Source organism: Lutzomyia longipalpis, chromosome 1, assembly GCF_024334085.1.
Source record: "Lutzomyia longipalpis isolate SR_M1_2022 chromosome 1, ASM2433408v1".
In the NCBI taxonomy this organism is placed as follows: Eukaryota; Metazoa; Arthropoda; class Insecta; order Diptera; family Psychodidae; genus Lutzomyia; species Lutzomyia longipalpis.
In genome coordinates this window covers 31,884,789-31,897,266 of record NC_074707.1, presented here as the reverse complement: position 1 = coordinate 31,897,266, position 12,478 = coordinate 31,884,789, and the positions used below count along the sequence as shown (strand labels likewise).

The 12,478-nt window shown below is 32.6% G+C and overlaps 2 protein-coding genes and 1 long non-coding RNA gene across 5 annotated transcripts in view; 2 read left to right on the top strand and 1 right to left on the bottom strand.

The window, feature by feature from the left end:
- The window catches only part of LOC129786110 (replication factor C subunit 4), a 635,780-nt gene that overhangs the window by 112,673 nt on the left and 510,629 nt on the right, over nucleotides 1–12,478 (top strand). The window lies entirely within an intron of this gene.
- Nucleotides 1–12,478, top strand: part of LOC129785980 (extended synaptotagmin-2) — a 633,447-nt gene that overhangs the window by 110,340 nt on the left and 510,629 nt on the right. The gene's annotated exons all lie outside the window — the stretch shown is intronic.
- On the bottom strand, nucleotides 11,355–11,777 carry LOC129786197 (uncharacterized). Its single transcript, XR_008750103.1, has 3 exons — nucleotides 11,748–11,777; nucleotides 11,546–11,643; nucleotides 11,355–11,438 (listed from the first exon to the last, which is right to left on the bottom strand). It is a non-coding gene; the product is annotated as an uncharacterized LOC129786197 (long non-coding RNA).

Below are 12,478 nucleotides of genomic sequence, written 5' to 3'. Positions count from 1 at the left end.
CTCATCATCATCAATGAAAGGGAATTTGTCTCCCTGGAGCCATTGAGTTCACATTGTTTTGCCCTTTTCATTCATTGCAAGTTTTTTTCTTGTTGCTCTTTTACTTAGGTACCCATACCCTTTATCCTGGTGGCAATCTCTCATTCAGCATTTTCATTTTAAATATTAGTTCTATATCTATTACTATTGCCCTTTTTACGTTATCAACAGGTGTCAGACTAATGGCGCTGAATATGTCCTTGACCGTCGCAAAGGCTCCAGCCGAAAATGGCTCTGCATTTTGGCTGGAAAATCAATAAAATGATGGTGTGACGTTAACACGCGCATAGCGCATCTCATACGGGGTTGCTAATGGTAACCATCTCTCCGAGTGAATTGCAAAAGTCCTTTCACCATTTTTTGTTCCATTGAAAGCTCAAATTTACCACCTAATATAGAGGCGAGAGCTATTCCTTCCAAGAAATCCTATGCGGGGGAAGTAAGGAGAGGATTGTAAATTTTCCATTCACAGATCTACTATTTGCACTTGCCAATTTGTGCTTTATTTCATTCACATCCATTCATCTGTTGAAATTCAATTTGGCGGAGAGATTCATTGAATTTTCAAATCTATCCTCCTGTGACACCCTCGCTTTGACAATTTAATCTTGGCCTTTATCACGAGGGAAGAACACTTGAAATTCCTGCTTAAAAAGCAGAACCCCGGCGTATCAATCAAACGGTCAAAGGTCACGCAACTGTGACCTTTCCATACCATGAAAATAACGTGACGAGACGTTTACACATTAAGGTATACCTATATACATATGTATGTATATATTTTTTCTCTCTTCCAGAAATTTCTCATGGCTCGTGATTATGTATTATCATGGCAAATTTGTCAAACATCATTGTTATTTGTTAACTAAATTTTCGATGGATAAAATATGCAATTTTGGCACATTTAATTATCACCATTATCAACCGACAAAGTTAATTTGAGACCTTTCATCTTCTCTCCATTCTCTTATCCATCTTTTTTCTCTCCATGTAAGTGATTCCATGGAATATATAATACGCGCATAGGTACAATATGATATATACAGTGTTTGTATACATAGGTAATTGATGAATTAAATTGAGTCTGTCTCCTGGGCTCTGTTCACATGGTCTCTAATACATTATTTATATCAAAATAGGTACCAAAAATATAGATACATGCCATGCTTCAGAGGTAAATTGTATATACATGGATGCCATATCCTGTGAGAAACATATAATATTGCAAAAGGTTAAAGTTCAAATTCGACTGATTCTCATTCCCGGCGGGCAAAAATACAGAACAATGAGCTAATAAACGACAAAAAGGCAACGCTAATATGTATACATAGCATTTTCTTCAAGCCAGATATACAATTTCCCAATGTCTGGAAATATCTATCCTTATTATTCGAAAAGTTATCTTTTTTAATTAACCATTTCCAATATTATACCCTGTAAAAGCAATAGAGAGAAACTACGTGTAAGGCCGATGAATCTCGAGAAAGGGATGTGCGAAGATATACAGTAAAAGAGAAGCAAAAATATTTCTTCAATTCTATTTTCATCCATTCCTTGCTTCTTTTTTATCAGTTTGTTTTTATTGGATTTTTTGCCCTTCCACGCGCGATATTTTGTACATGCCAAAATGTCTCGAATTGTAGCTTTTTTTTCTTCAATAAATTTATACCACACAGGTGTGTTATTCACAAAACAGTAGCAACCTTTTTTGGGGAATTATTTTTACAGAGTAGGTTGTATATTTGATACCTTCCTAATTCATTTCTGCGCTTGTTCGGAAATTTTCTAAGAAATTATTTTATCGTATATCCCCATGACCTTTAGAATGGCAGTGTTTTTCGACATTTCCTTTTCTAATTTTTGGGATGACTACGGATGAAAGCTTTTCAGAATTTAGATATATAGAAAACAGAGAAGAGAGTATTTTAGGGGAATAATTTAAAGGATCTTAAAGGTCCCTTAATGGTCTTATTTATTGATTTAATTTAAATCAATTTTAATATTAATTTGATAAGAGTCATTCAATATTAAAATAATATCCTACCTACATAACATAGGCAAATTTAAAAGAAAAAAATGTGGAAAATTATATCTCTCTGTATCTATCTTTTGGGGCTAGAGGACATCTTAAAAAAATCTTTAAAATGTTGATATTGCTATCTTTTTTTTCATTTGTTTAAACTGACATTAATTTAATATGGAGGAATGTGAGTTAAAAAAAATATTCGAAGCTTAATATTGAAGGTTTCGCCGTTTAATTGACGAGCTGCCGTGAAACCATCAATCAAAATAAGAAATCAATGGGCTTCGATCAAATTCATTCTCGCCATACTGAAGAGGTGGTATAGGCAATGAGGAAAAATTATCACTGTTGAAATTGATGACATGTTGACGTCTTTATGATGTATTATGAGAACTTTCCCATACAGGTTGGTCCTCCGGTAAGTTTCTTTATTGTGAAGGAAGCCACCTCAATGGGTAGCAATTTAGTGAGACATATACCCCACCGATGACATGAAAAAGTGATGAATTCACTTTATAACAAAAAGAATTAATTTGACAAAATGTTTTACTTTCTCCTTTTTAATAGCAAGGAAGAGTTAGATTAATATTTATGCGAATTTTTACAAAATTCAAGAAAAGTAATTGATCTAAAATGCGTGTAGATAATAAAATTAATGTAAAGGTACAAATTGCAGAAGAAGAAAAGATGCATCTCAAAAGGCATACCAGCAGGAAATCTTATACACCAACAACTACTGTATATTGAATTTCACGGTGAATCAATGAAGAACAGGCACACACTTTGCATCAATTATAAATTCCAATAGACACATTCAAGTATCATCAATGTTTGGAAGATAGAGAGGATTCTTCGTGTGTGTTCCCGTTACATTGGTGCTTCATCTAATGCTAAAAACCACCCGCTTGACCTTTTGGCGCGCTTTTATTTAATACTTTGCATTTGAGCATTATTAAATAAAACTTAGCATACATCCCAACGTCATCTCTTTTCGAGAATGATTTAATATTCATTATTGTTGAAGATGCTAAATTGATTTTAAACGCACTCCTATTGACGGTTGCGTGATAATAATTTCACGAATTGACGGGAAAATTGCAGCGAATATAAATATTAAATTAATATTTACGAGTATAACGAGCAAATACCTCCAGAGACTTTCTCAACAAATACTTTTAGCTTCGAGATAAGTGCAAGAACTCTTTTTTTGTAAAAAGAATCCCTCATATTGTTTTCTTCCTTATACACCTTTTCCACATTACAATAATTGCTTCACGCAGAAGAGCTGGAGGTGCAACAAATTGAAGGATTGTAGGGAAAATGGTGTAAATTATATGATATCGTTGATCTATTGCTATATGCACAATTGTATAATATATTCTTTTATCATAAAGTAAAGAAACATGCAAATGAGTTTTCTTTGCAATCAATGTGATTTTTATAATTTATTTAATCAAACAGATATTTAAATCAACAAAACTTATTCTAAAATACGTGGGTAGTAAATTTAAATTTAAAAAAAACTTACAAAATAATAAACCTAATACCCAAAGCAAAATTTCAAATAATGGTGGGATTAAACGTCCTATTTCTTCTATGAGAAATGATTTATTAAGCGCCAGATGGTAAAATACGCGTAAATACACAATTTAGAATCTATTATTACAATTTTCTGCACACATTTTGTATTTGCAAAAAGCACAACAAGCACTTTTGCACCTTCACCAGGTCCATTGAGATCGTTTTAGAAGGATGAAATAAAAAAGCAAAAAAAAATATTAAATAAAAATATGGCTATATGGATCCGGAAGGAATCCAACAGCCGTACAATTTAAAGTGCAGAAGAAGAAGAAGAAATAAAAATACAAATTAAATTTGTAATAAAATTATCACCATATGTACAATTTTAGATAAATCAAAAGAACCTAAATTTGTTAGAACATTTTTCATTAATGTGTGTATAATATATATATAGGTTCATTTTATGTTAAATGTTTATTTTGCATTACTCCATGTACAGGTATTTTCGTTAAATCTTCCGTGACTAGCACACCATAATCAAGATTGAAGATATTGCCAATAATACAGTCTGCACTCACTTCTAGGTCTTTGAGCTTCTGGGTGTAAAAATGGAGAATGATAACGGTCATTAAAATTAATTGGAATCAGACTCTCGTTAATATGTTAATCTAAACTGCGATGATGGTCAACGTATCATCGACACTTCCCGTCTTACACCGCCACGCAGCATCTTCAATTCCCCGCCCGTCGTAGTGCCATATATAAAAAAAAAACTTCTCTAAGACCCAATCATCAGGTCCCCAGTCTCAGGCTGTTTCCATATAAGAATTTGATTGAGATATGGAAATTAAAATGTTGCAGGAATTAAAAATAAACTCCAAAGCGAATAAAATCATAAAAATGATAAAGATATAATGAGCTACCGTTTGATGGCTCACACCAATTAGAGGAATCTTTGGTTGTTTTTTTTCTTATATTTTTGTGGAATTTCGTCACGAGAAAGCATCAACTTCTTCTTCGTTCAATATGTAAGTCCAATCTTTTTTTTTCTTCCCAAACAATTAAGGAGGGGCTTTAAATGACTTTTAGTGAGTAAAAGTACAAATTGGGAGACTTTTCTCATAATATTGGGAAATAGCTCTTTATGGAGGTAAAAAAAAAACAAGTGGTGTAGTCCAATTGATCTATGAACCCCACTAAATGCAAATTTAGCAATAAGAAAAGCAGTAATAGGAGGTATAAAAAGTATACCTACATAAGAACAAGAGATGGCAAAGGAGCGAAAGAAGACAAGAGGCGAAACGCATAATCGGCAATTGATTTAAATGCCAATTTATTGTTGTACGTACACCAGCAGAGGGGTACATATTTGAGGTATGGAAACAATTCCACCTGAGAGACAATTTGATTAGCCTCATAAATATTTATGTGAATTAATGTGGCTATTATGTATCATTACACTTTTGTTAAATTCATACAATTGATATAAGGAAACGTTTAACCTCTTCCTCTTTTGTCACAATTTATCCTTTTGAGCCCCCCATAAACGATGAATTTAGAAAGAAAGAAAGAAAGAAAGAATACCCTACTTTAACTCCTCAAACGGCAGTTCCCATTGTTGAATTGAATGTTCAGTGCGCTCTGCAATATTAGTCTTAATTAAATACACAAAAGAGGAAAAATCACAGTTGCAATTTATAAATCATAAATTTACGCAATTTAATACAACTACTTGCAGTGAATTAAATACCACCCACGCGGATTTATTTGAGTGTCAACTTGATAAAACATTCCCTGCACATTTTTACTCGATGGTGTTGTCTTTATTTTGCTAAACTCTCCTCTTATATTTTTTTACGTTCTTTCAAGCAATTGAGGGATACTATCTCTCTACCTATTTTCGTTCAATTTCTATAGCAAGAAATAAGGTAAAGAATAACAACGCAGGAATTTAGGAAATTTTTCAATTAGAACCATAAGAAGTATTTATGGAGACAAATAAGTCAAAGAAGGTAAAAAAGTATTAATCAAAGACCAGAATTTAAAGGTAGAGAGGTATTCAAGATTGGAGTTGTATATTTTAAATAAATAAAATTATTTTATATCCAATGTGGCAATATACATACATATGTAGCTATACATACATACATATGAGAGGATAGAATGAATTAACAACAAAAAGAACATGAAAATATAAAACGTCGCACGCTCCAAAGCTCCATCTCATTTTCACTTGTATCTCTCACATAGCTCGTGAACTCCCTCCAATCTTTTTATACCCATTTCCAAATGAATATATCCATATGCATATCACACATTCATACATTGAACCGTTGAAACTTGGCTGGCACTTTTTTCTACCATTTGGTACTTTATTGCAAAAAATCTGGCATTTTAGCATGGATTTTCACGCATTTTCTTACACAATGTCAACAATTGTGAGTGAAAATATTCGGTAATACCACTCAATATTCAATTAACGTGTAAATTGCTTAATTAATTGCAATAAACCTCGAGGCGATACAATTTCTGATAGCACATTAATATGTTGGTCTGTGTGTGAAATGAACGCAAACACGGAGGAAAAGATCTTTCATGTGCGAGGAATGAGTGACTCTACCATCGGCAACGGGTTACCTTCCTGCTGTATTTGTTGATCATAGTGAGAGAAAAGAAGATATATACGTACCAAGGAGAGGCTCTTTAATACACATTTCAATATTTACGAGCTACAAAGTGCCGTATTGAATGCATCTTTTTTCATATACGCTCTCTGTTCTTGCATTTAATTTAGTTTCTCTCAAATTCAGAACATATGTAGCTTCTGTGTTTACACCTTCTAAAACTTAAAATTTTTCAATCAGACAAGAAATAGGTAATTGGTTATCATTTAGCCATGAAGATATTAAATTTTTCTTTTTTTATTAGAAATCATTTTTAAGCTTTGGCTTTTTAACATAGAAATATCAAACAATTCATTGAAATATCTTTTCATGGTGATATATTAATTTTGTGGATGCCCTTAGAGGACATTTTTCTTAATAAGAAAGGCTAAAGCTTGAGATTTTTTATATAATTAAAATATTATACATTTTTGCATAACTTTTATCAGAGGACAAATAAGTTGAAACTTGCAAAAGAAATTGTGAATCTACTTTTTGTTTGTCAATGGTTAATTTTCATCGTAAATCCAATTAGCGATTTTTTCTTTTCTGTTTGTTACCTCAATTGCTTTTGTCATCAGAGTTGTTCTTTCCATCTTTAACACATTTTTTGCTACATTAGGTGTTGTCTATTTATAAAGCTTTTGTCTCTGGATATACTTACATCAATGGAAATAAGAAGAGTCAATGGCAAAGGTGTCTCTTTTTCAGAGCTCAGCTGCATTTATAATAATAAAATAGCAAGAAATTGAGGAGAGAAAGATAGTGGGATGAAATTAGGTGTGTCAAGTAAATTACCATTTAGAAGGCTCTATGTAATTTAAGTACTGCAATTGATAATGAAACGCCATGGCACATGATACATGTTATACATGGCGTTCAGTGATGGTGTTTTATTTTTGTGCGGAAAATGAAATCACGAAGATGATTTCACCGGAAACTAATAAATGAATTATTATAATTTTCTGCTATATAGTATAGTTTTTCTCTTCCACATGTCGCTTCAGTGTTGACTCACCAAGTGATTTTCTTTTATGATGAGAAGAGAGTGGTTGGTGTAGAAAAAATTAAGAAAAGAAGATCATGGCACAAGAAGATTTCCTTGAATTGACTTGCTAATGAAAGAGAATCGGTGTGACAAAAGATTTAACTTTTTTTTGCCCCCAAAGCTCTTTGGGACTCATCAATGAAAAAGTTTCCAATAAGTGAGGATCCAGTGAGGTATATGTTGGATGAATGGGCGAATGAATGAATGACTGGTGTGTGAGAGTAATATATTATAAAACAGTAATTGCACAACTCATTCAATCTCACGTTATTCATTCATTCGATTGGCTCTCTATATATCCCCAGCACTCTAGCACCATAAGTTTGCAACACTCTGTTTCTAATGCTCGTGTGACAATCATAAAGCAATTTTAATTAAATTAAAAGATGTGGCTGAGAAACGTTAGGGGGAAAAGGTAATGAAAAATGAGCATAAGGAGTTGTAGAGGAGAAAAGTGTATATACCAAAGATATGTCATGTAATTATTGTAGGAGAATCTAAGGAAAAGATAGACAAGAGTTTGTTGTTTAGTAAGTTTTGTGCTCATCTTGAGATTTTGAGAAGATTCTCGAGATTTATGTTTCCTCATGAAAGTGACGAAGCGGATGACTCTCAAATGGTACATTTTGTGTGCTACTGCCACTTCAACGTACAACCCATTCCTCAAAGCCATGCAATGATGTGGAAGCTCTGTGAACAATCCACAGGTGAGATGTTTTGAGATGGAATCCTCAGGAGTACTCTCTTCCGGAATACATATAGTGAATGAACAGCATAAAATCTCAATGAGCAAACAGACATACAACAATTCACGTGTAAAGGGTATACATTGAAATCTTGTCATCTAATAATTTTCTTCGCTTCTGACCACTTGGGTAGGATTTTTGGCATCCCGTAGCACATGTCTTCCCATGGATCTATGTACTGCACGTAGGTAATCACAACGCAGAGTGCATTGTACATCGTAGGCACATGAAAAAAGCAACCGATTTGGACGTGAAGAGATCACTTTAGCAAGACGCAGAAGTGCACCATAAAATCTGGAAGAAGGCATCACATGTGTGACTATGCAATGCTCCATGAACATGACATGCAAATGATGGAGATGAAAAATAGTGGAGAAAACTAAAAAATTAAAATAACAGTTATATGATTTATGAACCTAAATGGGATTGTATGCAAAATGAAAGATTCTATTGGGAGGTAAAGCGACGAACCCTGCCCATATGCATAGCGCTTCGCCCTACGTTGTCCCCATCTCATAGATTTTAGTTTTCTCCATTTAAAATATTAAAGTTTATAGATTAACCATAAGTCAAAGTAAATGTTTATTATATCCTTATTTGTATATCCTGTAAAATTTATATATGTATGTAGGTTTAGTTTCCTAACGTAGAAAGGTATTGTAAAACTGTGTTTAAAATGAAGCTTTTACCTACTAAAATTTCATGGATTCCAAAACTAATGAAACGAGCTTTCATGAGCTTTCATTTCAGTCCTAAAATCGACCAAAATGAAAAACGGATATCAGGGAGTAATGATGGATTGACAAAAACCAATGTAAAAAAAAAACTAGGTAATCTTATTGATAAAATAAGACAATACATCTTGTTTTATATCACAAACAACCTGCTCTCAAGCTCAAAAAGACTTTCTCACAAACTCATTCATTGATGCATAATGTACACACAATTTCACATTCCTCGCATTTTGGGTGCTTTTTTCCTTTGGCAATTATGCCACAAGAGAATGCATAACATTGGGTAGGGTCTTGGTTGGATATGAGCCTTAAAGGTATACATATTGCAGTGAGTAAAGTCCACCCAGGTTGTACATAGTGTGATAATCAGGACTGACATTATCGACACAATTAATTAGCGTGTGGTTGGCTGTCGCCAAGAGCTCCGGCGCCTCATGCATTAAAACACACACCGTTCGCCCAGATTTTGTGGCGATTTCCAAATTACACTGCCTCTTTTTTTCAAAAATAAAAAAAAAACATCTCCTACTACATAAAGCTTACACATTCACATAGTGTTCAATTCATTAATAAGCACCTTTTTCTGCCTCTTTGGTTTTTCTCAATGAACGTCTTTTTGTGGTTAAATGCAAATAAAATATCAACAAATTGTATAGGTATATTATGTATGTTCTCAGATGCTATATGCGATGATGGTGCCACGATGCATATATATATTTGGCCTCTGGTCTTTCGAAAGCCATCCTACGCAAGTCGTTGTTAAGTCACGCGTTTAAAGTTACAAATTTATGAATGAAAACCAATACAAAATCAGTTGATGATCGTGTGTCGCTGAATAGGAGGTGTTTTTACGCTTTTTCACCATCCACCGTGATACCTTGTCTCTGTGTCTTCGATTGAAGATTGTGGTGTATTTGTGCATAATTTTTACAACTCCAGAGCTTTTCTTCTTTTGCTCATTTTTTTTATTTTGCCTCTCCCACCTCCCATCTTAACCTTCTTCCATACAAGTTGCGCGCGTTCTCCCTGATCAATCTTGAGCAATTTGCAATACAATAAAATAATAATTGAAACACCCAATAGAATGGCAGAGAAAAAAGCACCAACCAATATATTTCCTGGGATGTAAATACAAAAATATCATCTGGTGTTTGGTGCCTTTTACAACATTCAAGTCTCCCATAGAATTATGCTTATGTGGGCGCGTGTTACTTAAAATTTAAATTCAAATGCGTAGGTTAAACTTCTTCAAGACATTGCATCTGTTATTGCTTAAAAATAGCACGACAGCACTATTATATACAAAAAAAAAACACGTTTTCATTGATAAATTCATACAGTTTGTTCCCTAAAATATTTTACAGAATATTTCACTGTAAGTCAAAATTTCGTTATCATTACTAAAACTGGCACTGACTGGACTTTAGTAAAGAAATTTAGTAAAGAATTTTTACTAAAATTTTTAGTAATTGCCCAAAACGAAAAATTTTAGTTCTCTCAACAGAATATTTAGTTATGACTATTAAAATGTTTTACGTCTGTATACTACTAAAGTTTAGGAATGCCAACATAAATTTTCGTACACATAACTATTTGTTATAAATTCTTGGATTACTAAAATTTAGCTATGCCAACTGGAAATCCAGTTTTTTTACCAAAAATTTAAAAATTTGATTTTCATAAAAAATCGTTTTTTATTTCACTTTAATTCATAGTACATTTTATACAATATTCATAATTTTTACATAGGCAGTTATACTTAAATTTTAATTTACATTTAGAAGACATTTTGTTAAAAAAAATACAGTCCTTTAAACTACATCTATCATATCTATATAATAAAGAAAGGTCTGTTTGTTGGTAATCAGTCGTGTTCGGCTATACAAATCTACACCGTTTGACCGATCGCGATGAAATTTGGTACAGAGGCTCCTTATAACAGGCGGTTTCGAGTGGCCGTATCCATTTTCCCCCCGAAGCCCCCCTTCAGGTAGCCCCCATATAACTCTCATGCTTTTTTTGCGAATTTTTGAATTTGACGCCGGAAATGTTGTATGAAAATGATTTCTTCGCTTTGCAAATTTTTCTTTTGAGATTGATGAGTGTGCCCAATCATACTTATAAATCATCACAATTTTTTCTCTCTAAAATTTGCGCGAAGCGCAAAACCCCCCGCGAAGCGGGGCGAGGAAAATTGGAGCGAAGCGACAATTTACCTCGTTTTGTGATATAAATAATTGAACTTTTGATAACATAAAACAATTTTTAATAAAATGGATGTCTCTTTTACCACGTTTTCTTAAAAACAAAAAGAGAATGTGTCCAGTAGAGTTGGGCACTTTTATGAAGTGTCCACAACATTCAGCGTCATTTTCCTCCAAAGTTCCCCTCTTCATAGAATCGAGAAAGTCCTGCTTTTTATGTCAGTTAACAAAATCTGTTAAAAAAGTTACATTAAAATTAATTGTCTGATATAATAAATTTTTAATACATAATTTTATGAACAATGTTTTTACCTTTAAACTTCAATTCTCGCGAATTGATTTCCTCTATCCTATTTTAATCAATATTTGTGATCAGCATGCTTTATCCAGGTACTGATAGAAGGGTTTCAATGAGAATAAGATCCATGTTCCTTTTGTTCATTGTCGTTTGATTAATTAACTGCAAGGTAGTAAAATCATAGAATTAGTTTTGAATAAAAAGTTGATAAATTTATTGGAAACAGATTGGTAAATTAATGATTAAAAATTATACAAATAATACAGTACCTTTTCGTGTTTATCCTATTTCTTCAACCGAATTTTTCACAATTCGATTATGGGTTTACAGCGCGCAAGATGGGCTATATGCGCTCATTCGGTGAAATCTGTTAAATATGAACAAGAATTAATATTTTGAATTTTATAAATTTTTGGATTTAATCAATTTCATGACAAATATTTATCTTCGGAAAATTATCAAAGTACAGACCGGATGGCTTCGATAAGAATAAGATCCATATATCTCTCCTATTTATTGTATGTAGTCTGATTTACTGCAAGATAATAAAAATCATATAATTAGTTGGTTGAATTTAAAGTTGATAATTTTATTTATTGCAAATCTATTCGTAATATAAAGAATTGTTATTCATTTAAATTATACAATACCTTGTCATGTTTATCCTTTTTTTTAACAATCGGATTTTCCACAATTTTCACTCTAAAAACTACTATAAAAATTGATTAAATTTACTTTTCACATATCTCACTGATTGAAGACAAAATATTTTGCGTACTTTCGATGGAAAATTCCACAAAGAACTGAATATTGTGAAATACTTAAGAGGGTGCTGAGGAGAAAAATTTGTGTGTGGGTAGGAAAGGGTGAGAAAAAATGAGGCCTCCGGTATATGTGTTGGATATGTGCCACAAAGAAATCTTCTGTGTGCATTTTTTCGAGACCCCGGCACCCTAATAAAACAATAAAAATAGTTTGAGCTGAAACATCTTGCATTCGAACAAAGATAATATATAAAAGACATTGCGTTGCTAATATTTTCGCAAATTAACTTGATCAGAAAAAATTATTATAAATAGATAAAGAGGAAATAAAAATTGTAATTTTTTGCTAAAAAATTAATTGTTATCAAAATTTGTCAATTTAGTGATATCAACTAAATTTTTGATTGGCATGGCTAAACTTTAGTAAAAGAAGACAAA